The sequence below is a fragment of the Cherax quadricarinatus genome, chromosome 2 (genome assembly GCF_038502225.1).
Source record: "Cherax quadricarinatus isolate ZL_2023a chromosome 2, ASM3850222v1, whole genome shotgun sequence".
In the NCBI taxonomy this organism is placed as follows: domain Eukaryota; kingdom Metazoa; phylum Arthropoda; class Malacostraca; order Decapoda; family Parastacidae; genus Cherax; species Cherax quadricarinatus.
The window spans coordinates 68,154,303-68,173,198 of NC_091293.1; the positions used below are offsets into that span (position 1 = coordinate 68,154,303).

General features: G+C 49.8%; 1 protein-coding gene across 4 annotated transcripts in view; it reads right to left on the reverse strand.

Annotated features, from left to right (window-relative positions):
* Window positions 1-18,896, reverse strand: part of LOC128697034 (glucocorticoid-induced transcript 1 protein) — a 638,463-nt gene that overhangs the window by 452,921 nt on the left and 166,646 nt on the right. Inside the window, exon 1 of one of the 4 annotated variants that reach the window (XM_070088856.1) lies at window positions 2,088-2,326. The exons of 2 other annotated variants lie outside the window; for them this stretch is intronic. The gene's annotated coding sequence lies outside the window, so the exon portion shown is untranslated. Of the gene's footprint in view, window positions 1-185; window positions 394-2,087; window positions 2,327-18,896 lie in introns of those variants that run through there. One more of the 4 variants, XM_070088867.1, reaches the window with a different exon arrangement.

Consider the following 18,896-nt stretch of genomic DNA (forward strand, 5'->3'; position numbering starts at 1 on the left):
CACACACACACACACACACACACACACACTACTACTACTAGCACACGCTACAATGTAACATGCGCGCGCACACACTACTACTACTACTACTACTACTACTACTACTATTACTACAGTAGGCACACACATTGTGAAGGAGCTAGGAAGGTGGGTGAGACTACTGTCTGGGCTACACTCCTACTGACCTTGTGCTCTACTGAAGTCCTTGGTTACGTCCTGGGAGGGGGGGGATTCAATACACACAGTGTGAAGGAGGAAGGTGAGTGAGACCGCTGCCTGGTCTACACACCACCTTCATGTGCGCTACTGGAGTGACTCTTTATGGGTCAGTGTTGAGTGTGGCCGATGCGTCTACGTCAGCACCTACAATGTTAAGCGTGAAACACCTTCCTTTGTTAGCTTCATGTGTGCCAGGCCAGACTTGCAAGGCAAATTATCCCTTGGGCGGTTTGCAACAAAGGTCAAGGTCGCGTGTGATAGTAATGCCGTGTGAGGACCTGGCCAGGGACGTGAGGGAGACCAGGACGTGAGGGAGGCCAGGACGTGAACGGTGACCCGTGGCCTGGTGGCAAAAGCTCTCGCTTCACACACTGAGGGTCCCTGTTCGATTCCCAGCCAGGGTAGAAACGTTGGGCGTGTTTCATTACACCTGTTGTCTATGTTCACCCATCAGTAAAATGGGTACCTGGGTGTTAGTCGACTGGTGTGGCTAGCATCCTAGGGACAAAACTGACCTAACTTGCCCGAAATGCTTTATATAACAAAGGGCTGTCTATATATGTAGTAGTATGTCACTGATGTCAGCTATGATCTGTATACCTTGTATGTGGACTTGTACAAATAAAGATATATTATTATTATTAAGGAAGGAAGCCAAGGCGTGAGGGAGGCAAGGATGTGAGGGAGGCCAGGACGTGAGGGACGCCAAGACGTGAGGGAGGCCAGGATGTGAGGGAGGCAAGGATGTGAGGGAGGCCAGGACGTGAGGGAGGCCAGGACGTGAGGGAGGCCAGGATGTGAGGGAGGCCAGGATGTGAGGGAGGCCAGGACGTGAGGGAGGCCAGGACGTGAGGGAGGCCAGGACGTGAGGGAGGCCAGGATGTGAGGGAGGCCAGGACGTGAGGGAGGCCAGGACGTGAGGGAGGCCAGGACGTGAGGGAGGCCAGGACGTGAGGGAGGCCAGGATGTGAGGGAGGCCAGGATGTGAGGGATGCCAGGATGTGAGGGACGCCAGGGTGTGATGTGAGGGACGCCAGGACGTGAGGGAGGCCAGCGTGACAGGACCAGTGAGGGAGGCCAGGATGTGAGGGAGGCCAGGATGTGAGGGACGCCAGGACGTGAGGGACGCCAGGACGTGAGGGAGGCCAGGACGTGAGGGAGGCCAGGATGTGAGGGAGGCCAGGACGTAAGGGACGCCAGGACGTGAGGGAGGCCAGGATGTGAGGGAGGCCAGGATGTGAGGGAGGCCAGGATGTGAGGGAGGCCAGGGTGTGAGGGAGGCCAGGGTGTGAGGGACGCCAGGACGTGAGGGAGGCCAGGACGTGACGGAGGCCAGGGTGTGAGGGACGCCAGGACGTGAGGGAGGCCAGGACGTGAGGGAGGCCAGGATGTGAGGAAGGCCAGGATGTGAGGGAGGCCAGGGTGTGAGGGACGCCAGGACGTGAGGGACGCCAGGACGTGAGGGAGGCCAGGACGTGAGGGAGGCCAGGATGTGAGGGAGGCCAGGATGTGAGGGACGCCAGGACGTGAGGGAGGCCAGGACGTGAGGGAGGCCAGGACGTGAGGGAGGCCAGGACGTGAGGGAGGCCAGAACGTGAGGGAGACCAGGATGTGAGGCCAGAACCTGAGGAAAGCCTGAGACGTGAAGATCAAGACGTAAGGAAAGCCAGGATGTGAGAGAGGCCAAGACGTGAGAGAGGCCAAGACGTGAGAAAGACCAAGACGTGAGAGAGGCCAAGACGTGAGGTAGGCCAAGACGTGAGAGAGGCCAAGACGTAAGAGATGCCAGGTCGTGAGGGAGGCCAGGTCGTGAGGGACACTAGAGTAGAGGGCGTCAGAAGGCCCCACATACCACAATAGGATCCTACCTGGTCAGGAGGGAGTCGGGGATCCTTCTGTTGGTGTTGTCTCCAGCGATGTTGGGAGGGAATGATGTGAGCCACAGCCTTGATGATGGTAATGGTGGTGACTGATGGAGATGATGATGATGATGGTGATGATGATGGAGGTGATGGTGATGTGGAGGTGGTGAGGGAGTGGTGGTGGAGCGCCGCTGGTGTGGTGCCCCGCCACTGCCACTCCCGCCGGGTTACTACTACTCACTCTAACACCACCACCCTCCTGCACCGCCGCCCCATCCCCCCTACACCCACCACCCCAACCAACCCCCACTTACACACACACACTAACATACATACATATACACACACGCACACGTACACGCGCGCGCACGCGCACACACACACCTAGTAGCGACCAGTGAAGAGGCGGGGCCAGGAGCTTGGACTCGACCCCTGCAACCTCAACTAGGTGAGCACACACACACACACTCGACCCCTGCAACCAAAAATAGGTGAGTACAAATAGGCAAGTACGCACACACGCACGCACACACGCACACACACACACACACACACACACACACACACACACACACACACACACACACACACACGTACGTTAATAAGCACACGCATGCTATACCCACCACCAGTGCTGCAAGAATCATGACACATTACTTGAATATATCCTTAACAACAGCAGTAGCAGCAGCAGCAGCAGCAGTGTAGTAGCGGTAGTGAGTGCATGGCTTAACGTAGTGGTGTGTAAGTGCGCGTGCGTGCAGCCTCTCATTGACAGAGGCTTGTGGAGGGTGGGTGGCAGAAGGCAGCGCTCACCCGCGCCTCCTGCCCCCACGCCCCCACCACCACGATACATTGTGGCAAGCCACGCGCCCAACTGAGCAACACACCACAGCAACGTACAGTGTTGGGGATGAGTAGGGTGGGCGCGGTGGTAGAGTGGGGAAGGTGGGTGCTGTGTGTGAGCTGGGCGGGCGGCCAGCTACCACGCGCACACCATTACGGTCGACAGGTGCGCCAGCCAACCACGGCACTCCGCCCTTACCCACTGCCGCCGCCGCCCACACGATCAATAACGTAGCCTGCACAGTATGAATGTTATACTCTCAACTTACTACGTCCCCCCCGCCCGCCACACACACCCTCCCAGCCCCCGCTACTCACCCGACCACCCCTCACCCACCAACCAGTGGTACAAGGAGGTGCGGCCCAGGCCTCAAGGCGGACCCCACTAACCCTGCCCAACCCAGAACCCACCCAACACCCTGCCCAAAATCCCCGCCACCCTACCCATTAACGCACCCGCCCACCACCCAGCCAAACCCCACGCCCACCCACCACCCTACCCAGCCACGCACCCGCTCACCACCCTGCCAAACCCAACGCCACCCACCACCCTGACCAACCCAATGCCCACCCACCACCCTGCTAAACCCAAGGCCACTCACTACTCTGCCCAACCCAACTCCCAAAACCCCATGCCCACCCACCACCGTGTCCAACCCCACTGCCCACCACATCCAACCCCACACCCCACCACATCCAACCCCACACCCAGCAACCAGACTGCTCAAACACACACCTACAACTCAACCAATTCTACGTCAACCTACCACGCTACCCAATCCCACACCACCCACAATCTTACCCTACATAACACCAATCCAACGAAACCCCACACCTACTCACCACTCCACAGAACCCCACACCCACTACTCAACAAAACCCAACACCCACCCACCACTACCCAGTCCCACATCCGCCCACCACATAACAAAACCCCACATCCACCCGCCCACCACCCAATAAAACCCCACACCCGCCCACCACCCAACAAAACCCCAAAACTAAACCAATCCCACTCCAACCCAATCCCCACATCTACCTGGAAGATGTTCCGAGGCTCAACGCCCTCGCGGCTCGGTCCATGACCATGCCTCGCAGTGGATCAAGGCCTGATCAACTAGGCTGTTACTGCTGACCGCACGCAAACGGACGTACGAGCCGCAGCCCGGCTGGTCAGGTACTGACTTTAGGTGCTTACCTACCTACCCAGCCCCAAAGTAACCCATCATCCAGTATATCAAACACACCCACCCACCCACCCTCCCTACCCAACCTCACGCCCACAAACCCTATCGAATCTCACACCCACCCACCATGCCCAACCCCACACAATCATTCGCCCTGCCCAACCCAAGATCCACCCACCCAACACCACAACCATCCGTCCACCTTACCTAATCCCACACTCACCCACTCTGCCCAACCCCACACCGTGCCTAATCCCACACCCTACAACCCTATCTAATCCAAAACAGACCCAAACCGTCGACCCCCATATTCACCCACCATGCCCAACCCCACACCCTACAATCCTACCCAATCCCACCCCACAAACCCTACCAATAACCAATCTCCAACCCAGATTAACCCCACAAAATACCCAACCCACTCACCCACCCCACCCACTACAACAGTCTTCCACACTGCCTAACCCACACACACACATCCTAACCAAGCATCAACCCACCCACCTCAATCCCACAGAAAAACTGCTCAACCCCAGTCACTCCTAAGACCATCCCTAAAACGCTGCCGAACATAAGACCAAAACGTACCCGCCCCACCAAACTAAACACGGACCCTCACATAAGAAACCCACACCTTGTTACAGTAAACACGCATTAATACAGTAAAAACACACTACCCGCACATTATAACAGTACCCACACACCAACTACATATTACTTAAGTACCCACAAACTACCTACACATTACTACAGTAACCACACACCACCTACACAATACTGTAGCACCCACACACTGCCTACACATCACTACAGTACCCACACACCACCCACACATTATTACAGTACCCACACACCACCTACACATTACTACAGTACCCACACACCACCTACACATTACTGCAGTACCAACACACCAACTACATATGATTACAGTACCCACACACCACCTACACTTTACTATAGTACCCACACACCACCTACACGTTACTACAGTACCCACACACCACCTACACATTACTACAGTACCCACACACCACCTACACGTTACTACAGTACCCACACACCACCTACACATTACTACAGTACCCACACACCACCTACACATTACTACAGTACCCACACACCACCTACACATTACTACAGTACCCACACACCACCTACACATTACTACAGTACCCACACACCACCTACACATTACTACAGTACCCACACACCACCTACACATTACTACAGTACCCACACACCACCTACACATTACTACAGTACCCACACACCACCTACACATTACTACAGTACCCACACACCACCTACACATTACTACAGTACCCACACACCACCTACACATTACTACAGTACCCACACACCACCTACACATTACTACAGAACCCACACACCACCTACACATTACTACAGTACCCACACACCACCTACACATTACTACAGAACCCACACACCACCTACACATTACTACAGTACCCACACACCACCTACACATTACTACAGAACCCACACACCACCTACACATTACTACAGTACCCACACACCACCTACACATTACTACAGAACCCACACACCACCTACACATTACTACAGTACCCACACACCACCTACACATTACTACAGAACCCACACACCACCTACACATTACTACAGTACCCACACACCACCTACACATTACTACAGTACCCACACACCACCTACACATTACTACAGTACCCACACACCACCTACACATTACTACAGTACCCACACACCACCTACACATTACTACAGAACCCACACACCACCTACACATTACTACAGTACCCACACACCACCTACACATTACTACAGTACCCACACACCACCTACACATTACTACAGAACCCACACACCACCTACACATTACTACAGTACCCACACACCACCTACACATTACTACAGTACCCACACACCACCTACACATTACTACAGAACCCACACACCACCTACACATTACTACAGTACCCACACACCACCTACACATTACTACAGTACCCACACACCACCTACACATTACTACAGAACCCACACACCACCTACACATTACTACAGTACCCACACACCACCTACACATTACTACAGTACCCACACACCACCTACACATTACTACAGTACCCACACACCACCTACACATTACTACAGAACCCACACACCACCTACACATTACTACAGAACCCACACACCACCTACACATTACTACAGAACCCACACACCACCTACACATTACTACAGTACCCACACACCACCTACACATTACTACAGTACCCACACACCACCTACACATTACTACAGTACCCACACACCACCTACACATTACTACAGTACCCACACACCACCTACACATTACTACAGAACCCACACACCACCTACACATTACTACAGAACCCACACACCACCTACACATTACTACAGAACCCACACACCACCTACACATTACTACAGTACCCACACACCACCTACACATTACTACAGAACCCACACACCACCTACACATTACTACAGAACCCACACACCACCTACACATTACTACAGAACCCACACACCACCTACACATTACTACAGAACCCACACACCACCTACACATTACTACAGAACCCACACACCACCTACACATTACTACAGAACCCACACACCACCTACACATTACTACAGTACCCACACACCACCTACACATTACTACAGAACCCACACACCACCTACATTTTAGTCTAGTATCGGGGCCTTACTCAGATAGGATGGGACTTACACAGACGACAACAATGAAATGAGTGAAATACTGAAATCCCAGTACGACTCTGTGTTTAGTGAGCCACTAATCAGTCTGAGGATCGACGATCCAAATGATTTCATGAATGAGTCTCAAAACTCCATAAATGTATGCTAGTTTTCCGACATTACCCTAACTCCGATAGACTTTGAAAAAGCCATTGACAACATGCCCATGCACTCAGCCCCAGGCCCAGACTCGTGGAACCGTGTTCATTAAGAACTGCAAGAAACCCCTCTCACGTGCCCTAAGTACACTATGGAGAAGGAGCTTGGACATGGGTGTTATTCCAGTCACTTAAAACAACGGATATAGCCCCACTCCATAAAGGTGGCAGCAAAGCATTTGCTAAGAACTATAGACCAATAGCTCTAACGCCCCACATCATAAAAGTGAAAGAGTGCCAAGAAGCAGGATTGGAAACCATCTCGATTCCCAAAAACTGCACAATCCAGGGCAACATGGGTTCAGGGCAGGTCGCTCCTGCCTCTCACAACTACTGGATCACTATGATATGTCCTTGGAAGCACTGGAAGGAAATCAGAATGCAGATGCAGATCTAGAGAGTGTACAGAGAACCTTTACTGCACGTATAAGTTCTGTCAAGCACCTTAACCACTGGGAACGCTTCGAAGCACTTGACTTGTACTCGTTGGAACGCAGGAGAGAGAGATATCTGGAGTTTCTGGAGTTTATCTGGAGAGAGTTCCGGGGGTCAACGCCCCCGCGGCCCGGTCTGTGACCAGGCCTCCTTAGGTCAGTGTCCCAGGATGCGACCCACACCAGTCGACTAACACCCAGGTACCCATTTTACTGATGGGGAACATAGACAACAGGTGGAAAGAAACACGTCCAATGTTTCTACTCTGGCTGGGAATCGAACCCAGGCCCTCACCGTGTGAAGCGAGAGCGTTAACCACCAGGCCACCAGAATCTGCACACACAAATCACTCCCTACGAAAGTAAAAGACAGGGCAGGCGATGCAAAATACCCCCAATTAAAAGTAGGGGCGCCAATGGTACACTAAGAGAAAACACCATAAGTGTCAGGGCCCCAAGACTGTTCAACTGCCTCCCACCAAACATAAGGGGAATTACCAATAAACCCCTGGCTGTCTTCAAGAGAGAGCTGGAGAGATACCTAAAGTCAGTGCCAGATCAGCAGGGCTGTGGTTCGTACGTTGGACTGCGTGCGGCCAGCAGTAACAGCCTGGTTGATCAGCCCCTGATACAACTGGAGGCCTGGTCGTGGACCGGGCAGCGGGGGCGTTGATCCCCGGAATAACCACCAGGAAGACTCCAGGTAGGCAGACACAACCTACACGTTACTACAGTACCCACACAAAACCTACACTTTCCTACAGTACCCACACACCACCTACACCTTATTACAGTACCCACACACCACCTACACTTTACTACAGTACCCAAACACCACCTACACGTTACTACAGTACCCACACACCACCTACACATTACTACAGTAACCACACACGATCTACACATTACTGCAGTACCCACACACAGCCTACACATTACTACAGTACCCACACACCACCTACACCTTATTACAGTACCCACACACTACCTACACTTTACTACAGTACCCAAACACCACCCACACGTTACTACAGTACCAACACACCACCTACACGTTACTACAGTACGCACACACCACCTACACATTAGTAAAGTACCCACGCACCACTAACACAATACAGAACCCACACACCACCTACATAGTATTACAGTACCCACACACCACCTACATAGTATTACAGTACCCACACACCACCTACACAGTATTACAGTACCCACACACCACCTACACAGTATTACAGTACCCACACACCACCTACACATTACTACAGAAACTACACACGACCTACACATTACTAAAGTGCCCACACACGACCTACACATTACTAAAGTACCCACAGACCGCCTACACAGTTATAGTACCCACACACCAACTACACAGTATTACAGTACCCACACACCACCTACATATTACTACAGTACCCACACACCACCAACACGTTACTACAGTACCCACACACCACCTACACGTCACTACAGAACCCACACACCACCTACACTTAACTATAGTGCCCACACACCACCTATACGTTACAGTACCCACAACCAACCTACACATTACTACAGTACCCACACACCACCTACAGGTTACAACAGTACCCACACACCACCTACACATTACTACAGTACCCACACACCACCTACAATTTACTACAGAACCCACACACCACCTACACGTTACTACAGTACCCACACACCACCTACACCTTACTACAGTACCCACACACCACCTACACGTTACTACACTACCTACACTTTACTAAAGTACCCACACACCACCTACACGTTACTACAGTACCCACACACCACCCTACACGTTACTACAGAACCCACACAACACCTACACATTACTACAGCCCCCACACACCACCCACAGATTACTATTTTACCCACACACCACCTACACGTTACCACAGTACCCACAAACCACCTACACGTTACCACAGTACCCACACCACCTACACATTACTGCAGAACCCACACACCGACTACACATTACTGCAGAACCCATACACCACCTACACTTTATTACAGTAACCACACACCACCTACACTTTATTACAGTAACCACACACCACCTACACTTTATTACAGTAACCACACACCACCTACACGTTACTGCAGAACCCACACACCACCTACACATTACTACAGTAGCTACACACCACCTATATATTACTAAAGTACCCACACACCACATATACTTTACCACAGTACCCACGCACCATCTACACTTTACTACAGTACCCACACACCACCTATACATAACTGCAGTACCCACACACCACCTACACGTTACTACAGAACCCACACACCACCTACACGTTACAACAGCACCCACACACCACCTACACATTACTACAGCACCCACACACCACCTACACATTACTACAGTACCCACACACCACCTACACATTACTACAGATCCCACACACTACCTACACATTACTAAAGTACCCACACACCACCTACACTTTACTACAGTACCCACACACTACCTACACTTTACTACAATACCCACACCCCCTCCTACACGTTACTACAGTATCCACACACCACCGACACATTAATACAGCACCCAAAATCAACCTACACATTACTGAAGTACCCACACACCACCTACACATTACTGAAGTACCCACACACCGCCTACACATTATTATAGTACCCACACACCATCTACACATCATTACAGTAGCTAAAAACCACCTACACATTACTACAGTACCCACACAGCACCAGCACGTTACTACAGTACCCACACACAGCATACACATTACTACAGTAACGACACACCACCTACACATTACTAAAGTACCCACACACGACCTACATGTTACTACTGAACCCACACACCACCCACACTTAACTATAGTACCCACACACCACCTACACGTTACATTACCCAAAAACAACCTACGCATTACTACAGTATCCACACACCACCTACATGTTACTACAGAACCCAAACACCACCTACACGTTACTACAGTATCCTCACACCACCTACACGTTACTACAGTACCCACACACCACCTACACATTACTAAAGTACCCACACACGACCTACACATCAGTAAATAACCCACATACCGCCTACACATTATTACAGTACCCACACACCACCTACACGTTACTACAGTATCCACACACCACCTACACGTTACTACAGTACCTACACACCACCTACACGTTACTACAGTCTCCCCACACCACCTACACGTTACTACAGTACCCACACACCACCTACACGTTACTACAGTACCCACACACCACCTACACGTTACTACAGTACCCACACACCACTTACACTTTTCTACAGAACCCACACACCACCTACACGTTACTACAGTACCCACACACCACCTACACTTTACTACAGTACCCACACACCACCTACACGTTACTACAGTACCCACACACCACCTACACTTTACTACAGGACCCACACACCACCTACACGTTACTACAGTAACCACACACCACCTACACGTTACTACAGTAACCACACACCACCTACACATTACTGCAGTACCCACACACCGCCTACATATTACTACAGTACCCACACACCGCCAACATATTACTACAGTTCCCACACACCACCCACACATTATTAGAGTACACTCACACCACCTACACGTTACTACAGTACCCACACACCACCTATACATTAGTACAGTACACACACACCACCTACACGTTACTACAGTACCCACACACCACCTATACATTAGTACAGTACACACACACCACCTACACTTTACTACAGCACCCACACACCACCTACACATTACTACAGTACCCACACACAACCTACACTTTACTATAGTACCTACACACCACCTTCACATTACTATAATACCCACACATTATTATAGTACTTACACACCAGCTACACATTACTACAGTACCCACACACCACCTACACATTTCTACAGTGACCAAACACCACCTACACGTTACTACAGTGCCCCCCCCAACACTTTACTACAGTACCCACACACCACCTACACTTTATTACAGTACCCACACACCACCTACGCATTACTAGAGTACCTACACACCACCTAAACTTTATTACAGTACTCACACACCACCTATACATTACTACAGAACCCGCACACCACCTACACTTTACTAGAGTACCCATACACCACCTACGCATTACTAGAGTACCCACACACCACCCACACATTACTACAATACCCAAACACCACCTACACGTTACTACACTACCAACACACCACCTACATATTACTACAGTACCCACACACCACCTACGCATTACTAGAGTACCCACACACCACCCACACATTGCTACAGTACCCACACACTACCTACACGTTACTACAGTAGAAACACACCACCTACATATTACTACAGTATCCACATACCACCTACGCATTACTAGAGTACCCACACACCACCTACACATTACTTTAGTACCCACGCAACACCTGCACGTTACTACCGTACCCACACACCCCCTGCATGTTACTACAGTACCCACACACAACCTACACATTACTACAGTACCTACACACCACATACACTTTACTACAGTACCCACACACCACCTACACATTACTGTAGTACCAACACACCACCTACACATTACTACAGTACCCACACACCACCTACACGTTATTACAGTACCCACACACCACCTACTTTTTACTACAATACACACACACCACCTACACATTACTATAGTACCCACACACCACCTGCATGTTACTACAGAACCCACACACCGCCTACACTTTGCTACAGTACCCACACACCTCCTACACATTACTATAGTACCCACACACCACCTACACATTACTACAGTACCCTCCCACCATCTACACATTACTACAGTACCCACACACCACCTACACATTACTACAGAACCCACACGCCACCTACACTTTACTACAGAACCCACATACCACCTACACATTACTACAGCACCCACAGACCACCTACACATTACTATAGCACCCACACACCACCTACACTTTACTACAGTACCCACACACCACCTACACATTACTATAGTACCCACACACCACCTACACATTACTACAGTACCCACACACCACCTACACATTACTACAGTACCCACACACCACGTACATGTTACTACAGTACCCACACACCACCTACACATTATTACAGTACCCACACACCACCTACACATTACTACAGTAGCGACACACCACCTACACATTACTACAGCACCCACACACCACCTACACATTACTACAGTACCCACACACCACCTACACATTACTATAGTACCCACGCACCACCTACACATTACTATAGTACCCACACACCATCTGCATATTACTATAGTACCCACACATCACCTTCACATTGCTACAGTACCCTCACACCACCTACACGTTACTTCAGTACCCACACACCACCTACGCAATACTACAGTACCCACACACCACCTGCACGTTACTACAGTACCCACACACCACCTGCACGTTACTACAGTACCCACACACCACCTACTCTTTACTACAAAACCCACACACAACCTACACTTTACTACGGTACCCACACACCACCTACACTTTCCTACAGTACCCACACACCACCTACACGTTACTACAGTACCTACACACCACCTACACGTTACTACAGTACCCACACACCACCTACACATTACTACAGAACCCACACACCACCTACACTTTACTACAGTTCCAACACACCACCTACACATTACTACAGTACCCACACACCACCTACACATTGCTAGAGTACCTATAGTTCACTAACACAGTATTACAGTACCCACACATCACCTACAGACTACTAGAACACCCACTAGTACTAGCCCCATCGCCTTTGAGGCATCCAGTTCGCTTAGCAACCTCTTCACCTCCTCCTCGGTTGTATGTATTGCCCAGCACTTAATGGAGTACCCCACCTCTCCGGCTTTCTGGAGTCCATTCTGTCTCCACAGCGAATATTTCTTTAAATCTCTTTTTGAGCTCCTCACATACTTCTCGGTCGTTTCTTGTGAGGTCCCCTCCTTCTTTCTTCAGCGTGATTACCTGGTCCTTTATTGTTATTTTCCTCCTGATGTGGCTGTACAACAGCTTCGGGTCAGACTTGGCTTTCGCTATGTCATTTTCGTCTTGTCCCTGGGCCTCCCTCCTTACTTGTGCATATTCATTTCTTGTTCTTCGACTAATCGTTCTCCTGGGTCATATACCTTCTATACTTCTTACATTCTCTTTTGTATTTGATTTTGGCTTCTCTACACCTCCGGGTGAACCAAGGGCTCGTCCTGGCATTCTCGTTATGTCTGTTGCCTTGCAGATTGTTGTCACCTTATTCCATCATCTCATTTACTGATTTCCCTGCCAGATCGCTGTTTGAAGTTTGGCTTCATGTGTGTTAGTTACCATTTTGTCCTAGGCACATGTCGATTAGACACTAGGCCTGTTGTATATGCGTGTATATGGGTGGGTGTGTACTCACCTAATTGTGGTTGCAGGGGTCGAGACTCAGCTCCTGGCCCCGCCTCTTCACTAATCGCTACTAGGTCCTCTCTCTCTCTCTCTCTCTCTCTCTCTGCTCCCTGAGCTTTGTCATACTTCGTCTTAAAGCTATGTATGGTTCCTGCCTCCACTACATCACTTGCTAGACTATTCCACTTCCTGACATCTCTATGACTGAAGAAGTACTTCCTAACATCCCTTTGACTCGTCTGAGTCTTCTGCTTCCAATTGTGTCCCCTTGTTTGTGTGTTCCCTCTCTGTAACATCCTGTCTCTGTCCACCTTATCTATTCCATGCAGTATTTTGTATGTCGTTATCATGTCTCCCTTAACCCTCCTGTCCTCCAGTGTCGTCAGGCCGATTTCCCTTAACCTTTCTTCGTAAGACATTCCCCTTAGCTCTGGAAGTAGCCTTGTTGCAAACTTACGCACTTTCTTTAATTTCTTGACGTTCTTTGACCAGGTGTGGGTTTCAAACTGGTACTGCATACTCCAGTATGGGCCTGTCATATACGCTGTACAGAATCTTGAACGATTCCTTACTAAGGTATCAGAACGCTATTCTCAAGTTTGCCAGGCGCCCATATGCTGCAGCAGTTATCTGATTGATGTACACCTCAGGAGATGTGCTAGGTATTATACTCACCCCAAGGTCCTTTTCCTTGAGTGAGGTTTGCAGTCTCTGGCCACCTAGCCTATACTCTGTCTACGGTCTTCTTTGCCCTTCCCCGATCTTCATTACTTTGCATTTACAGGGGTTAAATTCGAGAAGCCAGTTGCTGGACCAGTCTTCCAACCTGTCCAGTCTCTTTGTAGTGCTGCCTGATGCTCATGCAATTTAATTATCCTCATTAACTTCACATCATCTTCAAACAGGGACACTTCTGAGTCTATCCCTTCTGTCATGTCATTCACATATACCAAAAATAGCACTGGTCCTAGGACTGAGCCTTGTGGAACTCCGCTTGTCACAGGGGCCCACTCTGACACCTTGTCACGTACCGCGACTTGTTGTTGCCTCCCTGCAGTGCCTTTTGTGTTATGTGTGTGCCTGATCATCTAGCTTTTTCACTAACCTCTTGTGAGAAACTGTGTTGAAGGCCTTTTTGCAGTCCAAGAAAATGCAATCTACCCACCCCTCTCTCTCTCTCTCTGTCTTATTTCCATTACCTTGTCATAAAACTCCAGTAGGTTTGTGACAAAGGATTTTCCTTCCCTGAATCCATGATGGTTGTCGTTTATAAGCTTGTTCCATTCTAGGTGCTCCGCCACTCTCCTACTGATAATCTTCTCCATGACTCTGCATACTATACACATCAGCGACACTGGTCTGTAGTTTAGTGCCTCGTGTCTGTCTCCTTTCTTAAAAATGGGGACTACATTTGCCATCTTCCATAACTCAGGTAGTTGCCCAGTTTCAATGGACGTATTGAAAATTGTTGTTAGTGTCACACACAACATCTCTGCTCCCTCTCTAAGGACCCATGAAGAGATTGTCTGGTCCCACTGCCTCTGAGGTATCATGTGACCTTAGCAGCTTCTTCACCTCCTCCTTGGTTGTGCATATTTCATCCAGCACTTGTTGGCATATCCCCTGTTGGTGTACCCCCATATTCTGACTTCCTTGAGTCCTTTCTGTCTCCCCTGTAAATACTTCCTTAAATCTCATGTTGAGCTCCTCACATACTTCTTGTTCATTTCTTGTGAGCTCCCCACCTTTCCTCAGCCTGATTACCTGGTCCTTGATTGTTGTCTTCCTCCTAATATGGCTAAACAACAGCTTTGGGGCAGACTTGACTTTCGATGCTATGTTATTTTTTACTGTCCCTAAGCCTCCCTCCTTATCTGTGCATACTCATTTCTGGCTCTCCGACTAATCTCTTTATTTTCCTGAGCCCTTAGTCTTCTGTACTTTTTCCATTCTCCAGAGCACTTACTTTTCACCTCCCTACACCTTTGGGTAAGCCATAGGCTCATTCTGGTCTTCCCATTTTTTCTGTTGTCCTTGGGAACAAACCTTTCCTCTGCCTCCTTGCATTTTGTTGTCACATAATACATCATTTCATTTAGTGATTTTCCTACCAATTTGCTTTCCCACTGAACCTCCTACAGGAAGCTCCTCATGCCTGAGTAGTCCCCCATGTTGTAGTTTGGCTTTTCCCATCCTACTTCTGTTACTCTCTCCACTTGTAACTCTACTACGTATTCAAAGCTCAGAACCACATGTCCACTAGCTCCGAGGGGCCTTTCACACGTAATGTCCTAAATGTCCAAGCTACTCAGGGTGAATACGAGGTCCAGTCTTGCTGGTTCATTCTCACCTCTGTAGACAGCCTGTACTGTCTGCACAGACAGCCTTGCTGTCTGCCAGCTTAGTTCATATTTCGTGCCACTCAGGTGCTGCCTTCTGGGCCTGTCCAAGTCTGTGGGAAGCTGGTCCCACACTCTCTCACTCTCACAGTGGCCTAGCAGCAAGACAGAAGGCCTACTAGTTCTCCCTCTCGTGGGCATGGCCTCCCAGGCCATGGGCACAACACACAAGCCTGTGTACCCACCACTACATTACAAATAAAGTAAGAAGCCTCCGAAAACGTATCATTTGCACCCCACTACCAGCATCACCAAATAAGCTCATTAAACATTGGTGGGAAGCGGTGGGATCAGCAGTTATGTTTGCCTGGAGAGAGGAAGGAAGGGATGAAGTCATCTTCACTTCATCACCCCATGCAAGAAGCATCCGTCTCTCAACGAGTTATCCTGATGTCGTGTCCGCACGTTTGAGCATCCAGACACAGGTACAAGCAGGATCCAGCCGAAATTTACTGAATTTCTTCAAGAATTGTAAGTGGCATCCCAGTGACCCCACGCTACAGCGTCCCACGCTGTTTCTCAAGTCACGTGTTCAGCGTCACTTCTATGTTCTGCTGTTGTTGTTCAGCTCAGCACAAGCTGTTTCAGCAAGCTAGAGGTGAGTTTTGTAGTGATTTCTGCGTCCAGTGTGTCTCCCTGTGTTTGTGGGTGGGAGAGGAGGAAGTGGCCAGATCCTCCCTCACCACAGACTCACCCATGCTCGCCCTACTCACACCTCACCAGCCTACCACCACACTCCACCACTATGTACTCACTCCCTCTGCTGTGTTTTCTGCTGTTTTTTGTGTGAATTCACTGCCAGAGCTGTGTATCCGAGTGCCCGAGGCCACTCGAAGATACGTGGATCAGCATGCCACGTAGATCACCAAGCCACGTGCATCAGCAAGCCACATGGATCAGCAAGCCATGTGGATCACCGTGCCACGTAGATCACGACACCACATGGGGTGTGGGCGATGTCACATGGATCTACAAGCCACGTGGATTACCAAGGCAGATGTCCCAGGCCACATGCTGTGGTCTGCTGCCCGCATCACATTGACATCACCGACGATGCTGCCCGACTTCATGACATCACAATGTCTGCCTGACGTCACCTTGAGATGTCTGCTGATGTCACCTCGCGACGTCACGCCTGACATCACATGATGTCACATCAAGTGTTTAAGTAAATATGTCAGTACTGTCGAGAAGATTGAGAGAAGATATATGTCGTGTGTTAATTAATTCCTCTCAGTCAGTGTTCTCACATGTTAGTGTATGGCTTAGTGTCAGTTTTATGCACAGAAAAGCATCATTTGCTAGTTAAGCCATGTTGTACCGCATGTACCGCGGGTGTGTAGTTTCCATGTGTCCAGTGAGGTCTGAGCCAGACCTGAGGAGCACCACTGTGCTAAGTCACCCAATGTGACCAGTGCGTTTGACAGCTGATATCAGTCAGCTCTGAGCCTGAGCCCCCTTGTACAGAAAGCTCTTATGCTCGTCGCTCATAGATGTTCTGCAGAATCGTACCTGCTACGATTCCCATCGAGATTTGTTTCACTTCACCTCCAGACCTTCAGAATGCAGTTACATGTATGTAGAGAAACAAGTCTGGGGACGCTTAGACTAACCTCTGCTGTAACTCCAACTGCCGAGAGAATGACACTCGTCAAGTTGCAGTTAGCCCTGTCGGTAGGCGCTGTGTCAGCCTCATGTCACAAGCTTCAGTGAGCTCCTGCAGAAAGATGTCACTTTGACTGCTAGCTCGCTCACTGCAGTCTGGTGTATGATGTTACGACTCCCAGATGTTTCGCCCAGTCGTTTCTGCCACGACTCGCTCCATGCTCACCGGCAGTGACAGCCCAGCGACAGTACCAGTCGAGAAGTGTCCTCCTGAGTCGCTTGCCAGAAGTCCTGCCCAGTTGCCGAGTTTTGTCGACGCCTCACTTGAGGGCACCAGCATGTCGTGCCCCAGGTTGAGTGAAACCTGCAGCGACTCCTACGATGTCTGCTTCACCGTTCCAGAGGAGACCGTAACCTGTTATGTCACAGTGATGTCTCCTGTGTTGTAGCATCTGTCCAGATGCAGGAAGGCGTGCAGTGATGCCCATCAACGCTCACTGCCTTTGACCACAATGTTTAGCACACCCGATATGTTTTTTTTCTTCCCTCCCTGTAGGAAGTTTTTTTTTCCATGTCCATATGTATATATATGTTTTATATTTTGTGTTCTGTGCCCTGTTCCTACGAGAGAGAGACCTAGTTTTTTTTACCACCAGTATTGTCACGTTGGGACGACGCGAGGTAGGTGGCCGAGCAAATGTAGACAGCCTGTACTGTCTGCACAGACAGCCTTGCTGTCTGCCAGCTTAGTTCATATTTCGCGCCACTCAGGTGCTGCCCTCTGGGCCTTGTGTGTTGTGCCATGGGCACAACACACAAGCCTGTGTACCCACCACTACATTACAAATAAAGTAAGAAGCCTCCAAAGACGTATCATTTACACCCTGCTACCAGCATCACCAAACAAT